This window comes from Camelina sativa, chromosome 6, assembly GCF_030686135.1.
Source record: "Camelina sativa cultivar CO46 ecotype springtype chromosome 6, ASM3068613v1".
Taxonomy (NCBI): domain Eukaryota; kingdom Viridiplantae; phylum Streptophyta; class Magnoliopsida; order Brassicales; family Brassicaceae; genus Camelina; species Camelina sativa.
The window spans coordinates 12,023,429-12,037,463 of record NC_141885.1 but is presented as its reverse complement, the minus strand read 5'-3'; the positions used below and the strand labels follow the sequence as shown (position 1 = coordinate 12,037,463).

The 14,035-nt window shown below is 39.0% G+C and overlaps 2 non-coding genes across 2 annotated transcripts; one reads left to right on the top strand and one right to left on the bottom strand.

The window, feature by feature from the left end:
• Window positions 1–839: 839 nt before the first annotated feature.
• LOC147942468 (small nucleolar RNA R71) lies at window positions 840–946 on the top strand. The gene has a single exon (XR_015560552.1). It is a non-coding gene; the product is annotated as a small nucleolar RNA R71 (small nucleolar RNA).
• A 9,156-nt stretch (window positions 947–10,102) lies between these two features.
• LOC147942467 (small nucleolar RNA R71) lies at window positions 10,103–10,208 on the bottom strand. The gene has a single exon (XR_015560547.1). It is a non-coding gene; the product is annotated as a small nucleolar RNA R71 (small nucleolar RNA).
• Window positions 10,209–14,035: the final 3,827 nt, after the last annotated feature.

The window sequence follows — 14,035 nt, the reverse complement described above, 5'->3', positions numbered from 1 at the left end:
CATAATCCTTTGGGTTCTGAACAGCTTTACCTGGAAACTGGTTGATCTTTGGAGGTGTTTGCTTGTTGTGCTGGCCCTCTAGGTATATCAGCTTGGTGTTGAGAGAGTCATACTTAGCAGTCAATTCGTTGTATCCAGAATCGATCTTGTTGCTCTTCTCGGCAAAACGTTTGGCATTGTCCATTGCAGCCGATGCTTGAATCTGTATCATTTGTTGAATCAGTCCGCGTAGATCAGCTTCTTGGGATTGGTTCTGTGGGCCTTATTGTGGTCGGAATCCGGGTGGTGCAATTGGTTGGTAGTTGCCAGAGTACTGCTACTTAGGAGCGTAGCCTTGATTGTATTGAACAAAAGGCTTTTGATGGCCTTGGTTCCCTTGGACTCCAGATGGATAGACTTGGTCTTGAGGATTAGCAACGTTGGGTTTATGGTAGAACAGGTTCGGGTTTGGTTTGTAGTTGTTGTACCCCTTGTTGTATCCTCCTGGATTGTTGATGTAGTTCACATCCTCAAGCTGAGCATTTTCCCCATCTTGTTGCAGAAACTGCTCTTCCTCTGAGATGGCATGGACATGCTTCTGCTAGCTTAGGAGCTTATCCAACTTGTCATTTAGGGCTTTCATGTCCCTCTTGTACTTGGCATCTTCCTCTCCAGTGGATCGCATAGTGCGATTGTACTCCTCATTGTAATGCCCATCAGATTGAGCCAAGTTCTCCACTAGATCCCAACCTTCGTCGACATCCTTGTTGATGAAGTTTCCATTGCTTGTGGAGTCCAGCAACATCCGTATCTTTGGGAACACTCCTCGGTATAGTGTACTTAGCAATGAAGCATTGCTGAAACCATGATGAGGGCATCAGGTAGTGTATCCCTTCAAACGTTCCCAAGCTTCGCTGAACGTCTCATTGTTCTTCTGAACAAAGCCGGAGATATCATTTTGCAGCCTTGCAGTTCTAGAGTTGGAGAAGAATTTGGCTAGAAACGCCTTCTTGCATGCTTCCCAGGTGGTGATGGACTCCTTGGGGAGTGATTTCTCCCAGATGTGTGCTTTGTCTCCCAAAGAGAATGGGAAAAGCCTGAGCTTGAATCCATCTTCACTAACTTTATTTATCTTGGTGAGGCTACAGAGCCTATCAAAATCATCTAGATGATCCAACGGGTCCTCCATTGGCAATCCATGAAACTTGTGCTTTGTATCATCTGGATGAGACTACTCTTGATCTCAAAGTTGTTGTTCTGGATAGCAGGTGGCACAATGCCATTTCTTAGATTGTGAGTAGATGGAGCATCTCCTGCTCCTATGTTGGTCCTCGCTGGAGGAGCTGGTGGACCGTTCATATCCTCCTTAATGGTTGTTGGACTTGTTGTTGTCGTAGTAGCCTAGGTCTGTTGATGTTGTCGATGAAAGGACTCAAGTGTTGGCTACCTTTGGATCATGTTTGCATGCACAAACAGTTGATCGAGTGAGTACACGAGGGTCAACTCGATCAAGGTGGTCGAGTGACGGGTCGGGTGGGTACTCGGGTTGTACCTGAAATGCAAGACAAACAAATACGAAAATAAACAAGTCAGTAACTAACAAAAGTGGAAAATAGAACTTGATCTAGCAAGTGCTGAAATCCTAAACGTAGCAAATTAAAGTCAACCAAATGGCAACGGCGCCAAATTGATAGTAGGATTTTCACCCAGGGTATCAATTCCCTATGCAGTTGTGGTACAAAGGGTTATCAATCCAAATGGTTGTTATGCTAGCAGATAAGATATGGTCAGAACTATGCAAGTCAAGCCAAGCAATAGTTGGGTTTGATCTAACAATCCTAAAATAAACAAAAGAAAGCAAAAGAACAAGAACCACATGACCTAAGCACTCGATGCAAGCATTCAAGTACAGGATCGGGTGGGGTGATCGACTAAAGAAGATAAGCAAGAACAGCTCAAAGGGCTACTCGAAGCAGGTGATCGTGTACCTGTTCGGGTAAGTGATCGAGTTATGAATAAAAATGCAACCAATCTAAATACGAAACCTCCTAAGGATGGGGTACTCGACTCCTAAGTGTTCCTAATCAGTGCAGATGTCCTACACGCCTCAAGCAGATATTCCCTAGACAATAAATCTCTAAAATCTTGTTAAAAAACTCTCGTGATAGAAACAATCAACCTTAGTCACTTCCCTACCCAACTCTCGTTGGAGAAACAAGACCAAGCAGGCAATACAAACCGATCCATTATTGTCAATAAACCCCTTACTCATCTAATCTCTTAGGCTAAGTGAGTAAATCTCTAGCATTGATTGATTCAAGCATTTCATCTGCACCTCTCGATGGTAAAACACCTTAGATCTAATATCAACTTCTCGGTCTGTTGATAGCATTAAGAACACTAATCTTTATAAAACATATATATATAAAAGCTAAGACATCTTAACCGATCAAGAACACAAAATCGTCTATCACATTCCTTGAAACTTTACTACACTACTCAGATCTCATTGCAAGAAACATAAAAGCATAGATAAACGAAAATTTCATTATATTAAAAGTAGAAGTAGAGTAGAAGAGTATAGAGTAGAAATCTAAGAGAAAATGCAAAAAGAAATAAAAATAACCCTAACAAAAGTGAAAAGAGTATGAGTCGCTCTCGATCTCTCCCAGAAGCTCTCGCTCTCTGTTCTGAGGGTCTACATCGTGCTATATTTGGAAACCCATTATTCCTAGCCTCCCAGACCTGCCCGAGGGTCTGCTCGATGAGGTGCACGAGGATGTGCTCGGGTTGCTTTTCGGGTAGGTCCCTGGATTGTTCTTTCTGTTCTTAGTTCCTCCTCGATCGGGTTGGTGTTTGGATTGTTCTTCCTGCTCCATAGCTCCTTTGGATACATGCTCGGATTTGACCTTGTTTTTCCCCATTTTCGGCTCTTAAGTATCTGTTTTCGTCCAAAATATGCAAATGCAAGAATGCAACACCCCCAATGGCCTAAATGTGGAATACTACAGTAAATGACCTAAAAATGCTAAGGTTAAGATAAAAACAATGCAATATATAGACAAAAAAGGATTCTAAAAACATTTAAATTAGAGAGTTATCAGTTAGTTATTTGGAATTGTGTGGATGAGTTATTATTGGTTTATTAGTTATTGAATGTTATTGATAACTTAGTTATTTGGAATTGTGTGGATGAGTTATTATTGGTTTATTAGTTATTGAATGTTATTTGTTTAATAATGATTTATATCTGCTATTGTTATTTATTTTATTAAAAAAAATTTGGGCCAACAATATTTAAAGAGCGATCAAGAAGACCAACCAAAACAATATGCTTTCTGATTTGATGACCGAAGAATCTTCGGGTAAGGAAAATTATGGAGACTCCAAATATTAAATTTTATCTTTTTTTTTATATATATAGAAACTAAAAAAATGTAACAATTACTCAATTACCGGGGTATTTTCGTTAGTATTCTACTTAGTAGCTATTTTATTCAAAGCCATGTTGACTTTCTCAATCCATGAAAGAAAAAGATCGTTTAGTGTGTTATCTGAAATTTTCTTTTATTTATATGTATTACTGTGGCATGAAATTAAAGTAGTATTGATCCTCTTGATGCTTCAGAATCTTCATCATCGTTACATATTTGGACGAAGACGAAGGCATTGGTTTGTTTCCTCCCAAATAACCAAAATATTTTGGTGAGACGATGAATTTGACGGTTCAAGTTCTGCTCTCTCTCTCTTTTCTTACTTTTCTTTGTTTTTAATTTTACATTTAACTTTAAATATTTAATTTTATCTCTTTTTTTTATTATTTTATAGAAACTTTTGTAACAATTTGATAACCAAACCAAAACTAATTACTTAGTTACAGAGATATTTTCGTCATTATTTTACTTAGTGGCTATTTTATGCAAAGTCATGTTGACTTTGTCAATCAATGAAAAAAAAAATTAGTGTGATATGTGAATTTTTTTTTTTATTTAGATGTATTACTGTGGCATGAATATATCTAAAGTTGTCTTGATCCTCTTGATGCTTTAGGATCTGCATCATCGTTACACATTTGGACGTAGACATCGGTTTGTTGGGGTTGACATACACCCCCCCCCCCCCCCCCCCCCCAAATAACCAAGTAAATATGCTTAGTATTATGGAGTATCAAGGAACTGGAAATGAGCTCAAACAAATTACACATTTCTGACTGAAAATGGAGTTGGTGAAAGTTTATGTTGCACCTACAATGGAAAGGGTCGGCTTAGAGGCAGTGTGGGCGGTGCTTTTGCATTTGTAATTTAGGATCCTAAATTTTGAAATATTGCAAAATAGAACCTTATAGTTTTGTGGAAAAAAATAAAAATTGGGCACAAGGTCCCAAAAAAACAGAGGATCTGTTGAAGCTTCCCATAGGTTCATCCAAGCTCAAGATGTAAGTCATGTGATGATCGTCATCCATCTGTAGCTGTATCATTTCTTCAAAAGTCAATTAAATCTATTATGTACTTAGGGCTGTTTAGTTTGTTAGTTTATGATTTGTTACTACTATTTCAAATAGTAAAACCGAGGAAAAACAACTTATTAATTTGCATCTATTCTCAGCTCTGCCAAGTCTATGATTTTAGAGTTTGATGCAAAGTTTGCCACCTTACTCAACATTCTCGAATCACTTTTTCAGGTTCGTCATTTAAAGCTGCTGTGAATATCATGAAACACTCCTCCGCATCCCGATCTTTTAGTCCCAACTTTATATTCTAATATTAAGAACTTGAAAAATATAAGAACACCTTTCTTATTAGATTTAGAAAATTCTTTCAAAAACTAAATAACTATTTCTTTCAAGTCTTATGGAACACCTCTCCATGGACTATTATATTTATAGGTTTACACTTTTCCTAAACTTATTAGAATTACCATTACACAACTTAATGATAATAGGAACTTTTCCTTTTCCTAATCTATCTCTTTTGGCAACTTCCTAGGAGATAGCTTTTTCCTCAAGTTGGAATTATCCAACATTCTTCCCGTTAATTCCAACTTGAATTCCGGGTGCTTCAATCTCTTGTACTCCGATTAGATTCCTCATTTCTCTGAATTTTATCCTTGCTAGTGGTTTAGTGAGGATGCCTTCTGCTCCTCACCAGGAACATGTTCCAATTCTATTTGATCATTCTCCACACACTCACGAATGAAGTGATACTTTGTGAGTATGTGTTTACTCCTTCCATGGAACAATGGATTCTTACTTAGAGAGATAGCTGACTTGTTGTCAATCCTTAGTAAGATCTTCTCATCTAGACTAAGTATTTCTCTTAGAAACTCCTTCAACCATATGGCTTGCTTTGCTGCTTCTGTAGCTGCCATAAACTCCGCTTCACAAGATGACATCGCCACTGTGTGTTGTTTTTGTGAAGTCCAAGTGATTAACGATGAACCAAGATAGAACATATGACCTCCAATACATCTTCCATCATCTATATCAGCTTTGTAACTACTGTCACTGTATCCAACAACATTACTCAACCCATCACGCTTGTAGAACAAGCCTAAGTTGGTGGTTCCTCTCACGTACCTTACCAAGTGTTTAAGAGCTTGTCCATGTACCTCTCTCGCACTCTGCATATACCGGCTTAAAACTCCTACAGCAAAAGCTAAGTCAAGGCGTATGTGAAGTAGATACCTTAAACACCCAATCGTTCTTCTATATCTTGTGGCATCAATTTCTGGTTGTTTTTCAGCCTTTGAGATATCCATACCAGGCTCCATTGGTATGTGAGCTGAATTACACGAATTCATCTTAGTATCAATAAGAATCCCTTGAGCATAACCTTTTTGTTTTATTCGTATCCCATCTGCTCCTTGTACTACTTCAATACCAAGATAATATGTCAACTTCCCAAGGTCTGACATCTCAAACTCTCTTGACATATCCTTTTTAAACTGATCAATGACTCTTTGTGAAGTTCCTGTCACAAACAAGTCATCAACATAGATTGCCACTATCAGACTTTCTTTCTTGTCACTCTTAAGATACACAGTAGGCTCCTTTATGCATCTTTTAAAGTTCATCTTCTTCAGAACATGATCAAGCTTCACGTTCCAAGCTCTAGGAGCTTGACGTAGACCATACAACGCCTTATGTAGTCTGTACACTTGATCATCTTGTCCTCGTTTAACAAAACCTTCTGGTTGGCACACATAAACCAGCTCGTTTAAGTCACCATTTAAGAATGCGGTTTTCACATCAAGGTGATGAATCTCCCATCCCTTCGAAGCTGCAATAGCAATGAGTAGTCGAATAGTTTCCATTCGAGCTACATGTGCAAACGCTTCTTTGAAGTCCACTCCTTGTTGTTGTACATAACCTTTTGCTACAAGTCTTGCCTTGAACTTGTTCAATGATCCATCCGCTTTCTTCTTTATTTTATACACCCACTTCAACCCTATTGGTTTAACACCATCTGGTTTCTCAACTAGCTCCCAGGTTTTATTTCTAGCAATAGACTCCAGCTCAGCCTTCATCGCTCTAACCCATTCTTGCAAACTTAAAGCTTCAGAAACAGACTCTGGTTCACCATCTATGGTAAGTAGAAGTCGTTCACTCTCCAGCTCAGCTAGTAGAACATAATCATTGAGGTATTGAGGTTTGTTGATATCAGGTCCATATCTTGTGACAACTTTCTGATTTTCATCTACTTGATCCACGTTTTCTTCATTTTGTTCATCTTCTATCTCTTCTTCTTGGTTTAAAGGTTCTTGGTCCGGTTCTTGATGCTCGACATTGTCATCCTGATTGTTCTCATCTTCGTTTCCTTCTTCTACAAACCCATTATGAGATAGCTTAAACCTTCCTTGTTTTCCATTGGTTTAGTTTTCTGCATTCGACCAATCCTAAACTTTTGTCTCGTCAAACACGACGTCTCTGCTTACAAACTCTTTTCTTGTAACTGGATCATATAACCTATAAGCTTTCGAACCTGGTTCTGTCCCTAGATTAATCAAAGTTCTCGACCTATCATCCAACTTCTTAAGATGTGGTCCAATGATTTTAGCATAAGCACACAGCCAAACACTCGTAGATGCTCGATGTTAGGCTTTCTCTTCGTGAAACTTTCATATGGAGTCTGACCCGCTAAAGCTTTGGTAGCAACTCGATTGATTAGATATATTGAATGACGTACAGCCTCTCCCCATAGTTCATTCGGCAATTTCATAGCTTTAAGCAAGCTTCTTGTCATCTCCATTACTGTGCGGTTTCTTCTTTCAACTACACCATTTTGTTGAGGAGTATATGGTGCAGTTAAATGTCTAGAGACTCCACTTCCTTCACAGAATCGGTTAAACTCAAGCGAGATAAACTCTCCTCTCCTATCGGTGCGAAAGGTTTTGATAGACAGTCCGGTCTGCTTCTCAATTCCTTCTTTAAACCTTTTAAACCGATCGAAAGCCTCGCTTTTCTCCTTCAATAGCATTCTCCACATATATCTCGAAAAACATCAATAAGGACAAAGATATACCGATTATTAGCTGGTGTTGGTGGTGAGATCGGTCCACACAAGTCACCATGAATCAGCTTTAAAGCTTGAGCTGCTCGAAAAGATGTTGTAGTTGAAAACACAGCTCTGGTTTGTGATGTTACTATATTTTACCATATTTAAGGCCTTGTTTAGTTCATGTTTTGCATCATATAGAAATGATTCCTTAGGTTTTATAGCCATTTATGTCCAAATATACACTTAGGATGTTTAGAAGCATGCATTGCATACATTTGTGTATTTGGAGTATTATTAGGTGTTATGGAGCTCTAAAAGGGTAAGGAAGGACTTGGTGTTATTTCTGGAGCTAAACAAGAGGACTGAACGTATCAGGAAGTGGATTCGCAAGGCAACTCGACCACAGCACTCGGTCGGATTCATAACGAGCTCCTCAAAGATCGATCCAAATGAAGATCTTCCGTTGCGATTCAGCTTCCGCTCCTTCATGAGAGTTGTAGGAAATTGAGATACCTTTCTAATACCGGTGGTTTAAAGGCAATCAGAGGTGTATTGCAAGAGTTATCCCGATTTTACTGAACGGATATCATCCCAGATCGAAGACTCGAGCTACGTGACGGACCAACCACTTGACCATGCACTCGACCGAGCACATGGTCGAGCTGACCGCCGCCTCTCTGTTTTGTCCTCCAGCTAACTAGAACTTCTCTCTCTTTACTATATATATGTGTACTGGCACTTGTGGCCGAAGATAGAGACCTTGGAGACCATGTAGACACCTCATAACCTAGTTTTTGCCATTTTTAGCTTCTTTTATTTTATTGCATCATCTCTTACTTTTCTCTAGATTTTCATAGATTTGTAACCTTCGTAACTTTGAATCTGTTGAATATTTGTTTTCACTTCTTTGTTCAATATTGTTCATCTTTATCTCATCTTTCTAATCATGATAGTTTCATTAATTTCTGGGTTTGTGTTTTTCATGATGATTTTTAGATCTTATTAGTGGCTTAGGATCTTAGGGATGGATTAGGCTGGGTAAAGGTTATGGTTGTTTAGATTGGTCAAGCTTGATTGTTATATATCTCTTCTAGATTAGATATGCTCTATGCTATTCTTATACTGAGAGCGTAAAGATAGATCTTAAGCTTCTTAGCATCACACCAATGTCTAAGTTGTTAGATAAGGCTAATGCTAGAGATTATCATGAAGCATGCTAAGAGATTAGATGTTTCAAGTGATTTTTGACACTGATGATCTGGGTTTTAATGCCTGCTTTGATATGTAATAGCTAGTGAGAACTAGGTCTAAGAAGTATCTTGGCTTGATTGTTATTGTCATGAGAATGGATTAACATGTATTAGAAGATCATTGTCTAGAGATAGCTCATTGTTGATTGAGGTTTGTTGACCAATTTAGATAGCCATAGCTTGATTCCATCCCATGAATCCATCCTTAGGATTTTCTTTGTTTATTGATTTCCATGTTTAAGTATTGTTAATTGCTTGTTGTTTGCTCTGTTTTCATTATTTGCTCTGTTTCTGTTGATTCACTTGTCAACTCGACCTCCCACTCGACCATGCACTCGACCGAGTGCTAGGTCGAGCTCCATTTTACTTTCTTGCTTATGCATTGTTCTGTTCATGTTTTCTTCTGCTTATTAGTTAAGTCTGCTTAGTCTTGTTTATTGCACTTGTTCTACAGTTTAATTCAGCATTAGTATTGTCTTAATTTGCCTTAGTTCATTGCATTTCATTATTGTCATTAGGTTGTTAGAAACAAATCATAATTATATTTGGCTTAACTTGAATGCATTGATCACATCTTGACTGCTTACATATCACACTCTTTATGGATTGACATCCTTTATGCTACAACATCATAAGGGTATTGAAACACCTTGCATACATTTTGATCATCTTAGCCTAAGTCTGTTTGTTTGCATGTCATCATTCATTCATTCATAGGTTAAGATAGAAAAATTCTTGTTTCAATTGGCGCCGTTGCCATTAGGGTGTTTATATGTTCCAGTCGAGATTTCATTGTTTCAAGATTAATCTATGTTACTTTTGATTCTATTACTCACCTCTCTCTTGCTCTGGTGTTGTGTTTTGATTCTCAGGTACCACTCGACTAGGCACTCGGCCGAGTACCTCAAAGCAAATTCGAGCACCTGGTCGAGCACCTGCTCAGAGTCTCAAAAAAAACAGAAAAAGAGGTGGAAATGGAACTTCCACAGAATCTGCATGAACCTCAAAGGAGAAGGAAGATTGGTGATAATGATGCTCCCACTACTCATACTCAGAGATATGGGATAGTGCCTCCTCCTATCCACAACACAACCTTCACAATCAAGACTAGTCTGATCTCAATGGTTAAGAGCAGCAGATTTCATGGCCTGCCTACTGAAGACCCACTTGCACACCTTGATGAGTTTGATAGGCGCTGTAGCCTTACCAATATAAATGGAGTTAGTGAGGATGCCTTGAAGCTGAGGTTGTTTCCTTTTTCTCTAGGAGATAAAGCACATCAGTGGGAGAAGACTCTACATTCTGGAAAAATCACCTCTTGGATTGATTGTAAGAAGGTATTTCTTGCAAAGTTCTTCACTAGCTCAAGGATTGCATATTTGAGGAATGAAATTTCAGGATTTCTCCAAAAGAACAATGAGACCTTTTGTGAGGCATGGGAGAGGTTCAAAGGATATCAAACACAATGCCCACATCATGGATTCAGCAGTGAATATTTGTTGTGTACTTTGTATAGAGGTGTTCTTCCCAATATCAAGATGCTCCTAGACACAGCCTCCAATGGAAGCTTCATGAATAGAGATGTAGCTGGAGGTTTGGAATTAATAGAGAACTTTGCTCAGTATAATGGAGATTATAGTGAGGAATATGATAGCAGCTTAAGGGCAGGTGTTGATTCTGAGGAAGGGCATACAAAGGAACTACAAGCCTTAGATGAGAAGCTAGATAAACTACTTCTAACCCAACAAAAGCAAGTACCTGTTGTTTGTGATGATGAGAAGTTTATGGTTCAAGTCTATCCTCCACAACAACTCCAACAAGCTCCTGCTCTAGATCAAGAGATGAAGAGTATGCTTCAACAACTGCTACAAGGCCAAGCTATTGGAGATATGGAAAAAAGTACTAAGTTCACAAAGATGAAAAACAAGATAGACTCCACATATGGTGCCCTTAATATCAAGATTGAAGCTTTAACTTGCAGAATCCTTCACCTTGAGAGCAAGAGTGAATCTTCTTCTTCTAGACAACTCAATGGGACATCAATTGAAAATCTAAAGGAGGATGCCACTGCCCAAGCTATCTCTCTCAAAGAACTACCTTCAAAGCTCACTGAGGACAGTGACAACCAAGTTGGGGACAATTTTCTTCAACCAGAGCTGCAGAATGAGAAGAGAACTGAGCTTGAGACACAACTCGACCATACACTCGACCATGCACAAGGTCGAGTGCCTGATTGAGTCATTGCTCAAGAATCTAGCAAGCCGGTTCGGTTCATTCCTCCTCCCTATCAGCCACCTTTGCCATTTCCAGGACGGTTTAAAGAGCAAATGCTGAAAAAGTACAAGGCTTCTATTGATCAGCAAGAAATGATGGTCTTGAGTCATGAACCTTTGTTATAAGATGCTGAAATGAAGGATAAGCCACAAGTTAAAGAGCTAAAGGAGAAGAAGCCAACTATTGATGGACAGACCTTCAGGATTAAAGAGAAAGGTCATGAAACTGAGTCTGAAATCTTTGAGGGCGTGAATGAGGTAAAAAGAGAGAACTGGACCTACTGCTCGACCTACCACTCGACCGAGCACCTTAATTCACTCGACCGAGTGGTACCAAGTCAACCAAAATGCCCAGACTTCATCCCCAAGCTTCACCAACAACAAGAGCCAAGAAATCCTTCCTCTGATGGTTTGTCTGAGCTTCAAACTGTCAACATTCTGCATGATTCAGTGATGGAGTTAACAACTAAGGATGAGGAGATAAGGGGTCAAATTAAGAAGCTTCATGGTAGAGTGAGAAGTTCATTTCCAAAGAAAGCAAGGCAAGGTCTGAGTATTATTAGCAGACACAGTTCTTTTAGCATTGACCCAGGAATAAGAGGAGCAATACAATCTCTAAGAACTGAGGGGACTTCACCACCTCTCTATGACTCTTCCAAAGCATAAGAAGTATGCAAAGTCAAGCTTAGAGACTTTAAACAAGCTCACTTGGGAGGAAGTCCCAAAGGTATCCTTGTACATATTGGTTTAAGTTTCTTGTTATTTTGATCTTGTTTTCTTTAGCATTATGGTTCAGGTACTAGGGAGGGCGCTTAAGCACTTGGTAACATTTTCATAAATGAATCCCACCCTCAGCCCATCCCAAGTAATACTCTAACTCTATCTTTGTCTATACAATTGCATTTCTTGTTTTTATGTTGTTTCTTGATTCTTAAATTCTTTTCCAAATTTTTCTTACACAAGGGACTGTGTAATTTAAGTTTGGGGGAGGTTTTGAGATGACATTTGATGTTGTGTTTTGATTTCTTATTTCAAATTTTTATCATAATCATGTTAGTACTTGTATTTCATCTATGGCATAGAAAAACCTAAAAATTTGAAAAGTTTTGCAAAAATCTTTACAAAAAAAGAGTGTTCATGTAGTTTGCATTGCATATTAGGATCTTGTTAGTATGTTTCATGTAGGACTGTTTCATATTTGCATTAGGGATCTATGATGAGTTCAGCCTTGTTAACTTGTTTAAATTAGCTAGATGATACACAGAGTTTTAAACCCTATTTTCCTACTGCAAGTGCACAGCAAAGAAGTAGTACTTAGGGGTCGAATCCCACGAAGACCAAGTTTTACTCTATGGTTCTATTGGTTCAATTTCAAGCTAAGACAATTCAAAGTTGGGTTTGTTTGGTAACAATAACGCGATTAAAACGGTATAAAAAGGCAATAAGCAAAACACTAGATCAGGGGTAATTCTCGGGAATTTCAGAGATAGCAACTAAACAACTATTCAGGGCATAGATTAAGTACCAGTCTAGAACTCAAACATAAATATAAACTTATCCACTGTCGTGGTATCAATAACTCTATCTGATCGATTCTGTGCGGAAACGCGGAGCACATGCTCAGACATCCGGAGCACATGCTCGGCGGTCCATAAACCCTAAACTGTCGTTTGAGCCCAGAATCGCAGACAAGCATTAAAGAACAGGAATGATAAGTTCACAAATCACCTACACATCAACTTTCGCAGGTCTAGGATAATTTGCCCACTAATGTCTTTTCTAGCAACCTATTACACTTTTGATGAATAGATAAACCTAGAATCATAGATTGGGTGATCAAATCAACCTAAGCATTAAGTCTAACAATAGTGAAGACAATCGATTATATAAAGCCCTATTTGTGTTCTGTTGCTAACCCATGAAACCCCTTTTGAAACCCCTAATCTAGCAAAGTAAACTACTCAGACATAGAGAAATGAATCATAGCAAAAGATGAGAAATTCAATGACATAAAAATAAAAAAGGGTTCAGAGAATGCTTCACAAGGTAGCCGCTCTTCTCCCTCTCACAAAAACGTCGCTCAAAAAACCAAAAGAAAAGGTATATTATCTCCCCTAAAAACCCTAGGTTAAATAGCATACAAGTAGAGAAAAATAAGGAAAGATTCCAAATTCAAATCTCCTTATTAAAAAGCGATCTCAGCCCTCTTTCTCTCACAAAGGATCGCCTAAAATAAGGGGAATTAGGCAGGGAATCGGCGCCTAGATGCTTGCCACGTGTCGTCATGAAACCGTAGAGTTGGGAGCATGTGCTCGGAAATCGGGAGCATGTGCTCCTGGGTTTAAAATCAGCTTTTCTGCTCCAATTCAACTCCTTTCTGCTCCGATTGCTCCTGCTGTTCCAATCCTTGCTTTTAGCTTCCTTGCCTCTTATTATAACCTGAAAAGGACTCAAACAACTACAAAACTATCAAATAAACGGGGTCAAAGTGAGTCAAAACCGTAACTCAGTCTTCTCAAACTCAGCCTCTTTTTTCTCCTCAGGGTACAACGCATGCTCGGGGGCGTGTAACACTAGCTCTGGTCCCTTTCCATCATCCTTAAACGTTTTTTTTTTTTTTTTTGATGAGACATATGAAGGATGATGGGGGATCTTCTTCTGATATTGCCCCAGGAGCATGCGGACCGTATCCTAGGCTCTCTCTCTGCTCAAAACAACTCGCGGACTCGGATTTATATAATTTCGGAGCAGGTGCTCGCTGGGTTCGAGCACGTGCTCTGTCCGTCCGGCTTTTTCCTCTTTGGTTCTCCAGCAAGAGCGAGTTAGAGATTGTGTCAGTCCTGCTCTCCCCGACCGTTTTGCACATAGCTGCACAGAATGAGAAAACAAAAATACAAGTGCAAGTGGTTTGAAAGGAGGTTAGGCTCGGGGTGGTACTTACTTAAAATGAGCTAGCTATTCAGGATCAGCAAGATTGGCAAAATGAATAAGAAGTCCTGAATATGTGACACGTTCCCTATCCTAATGCCCAAAACGA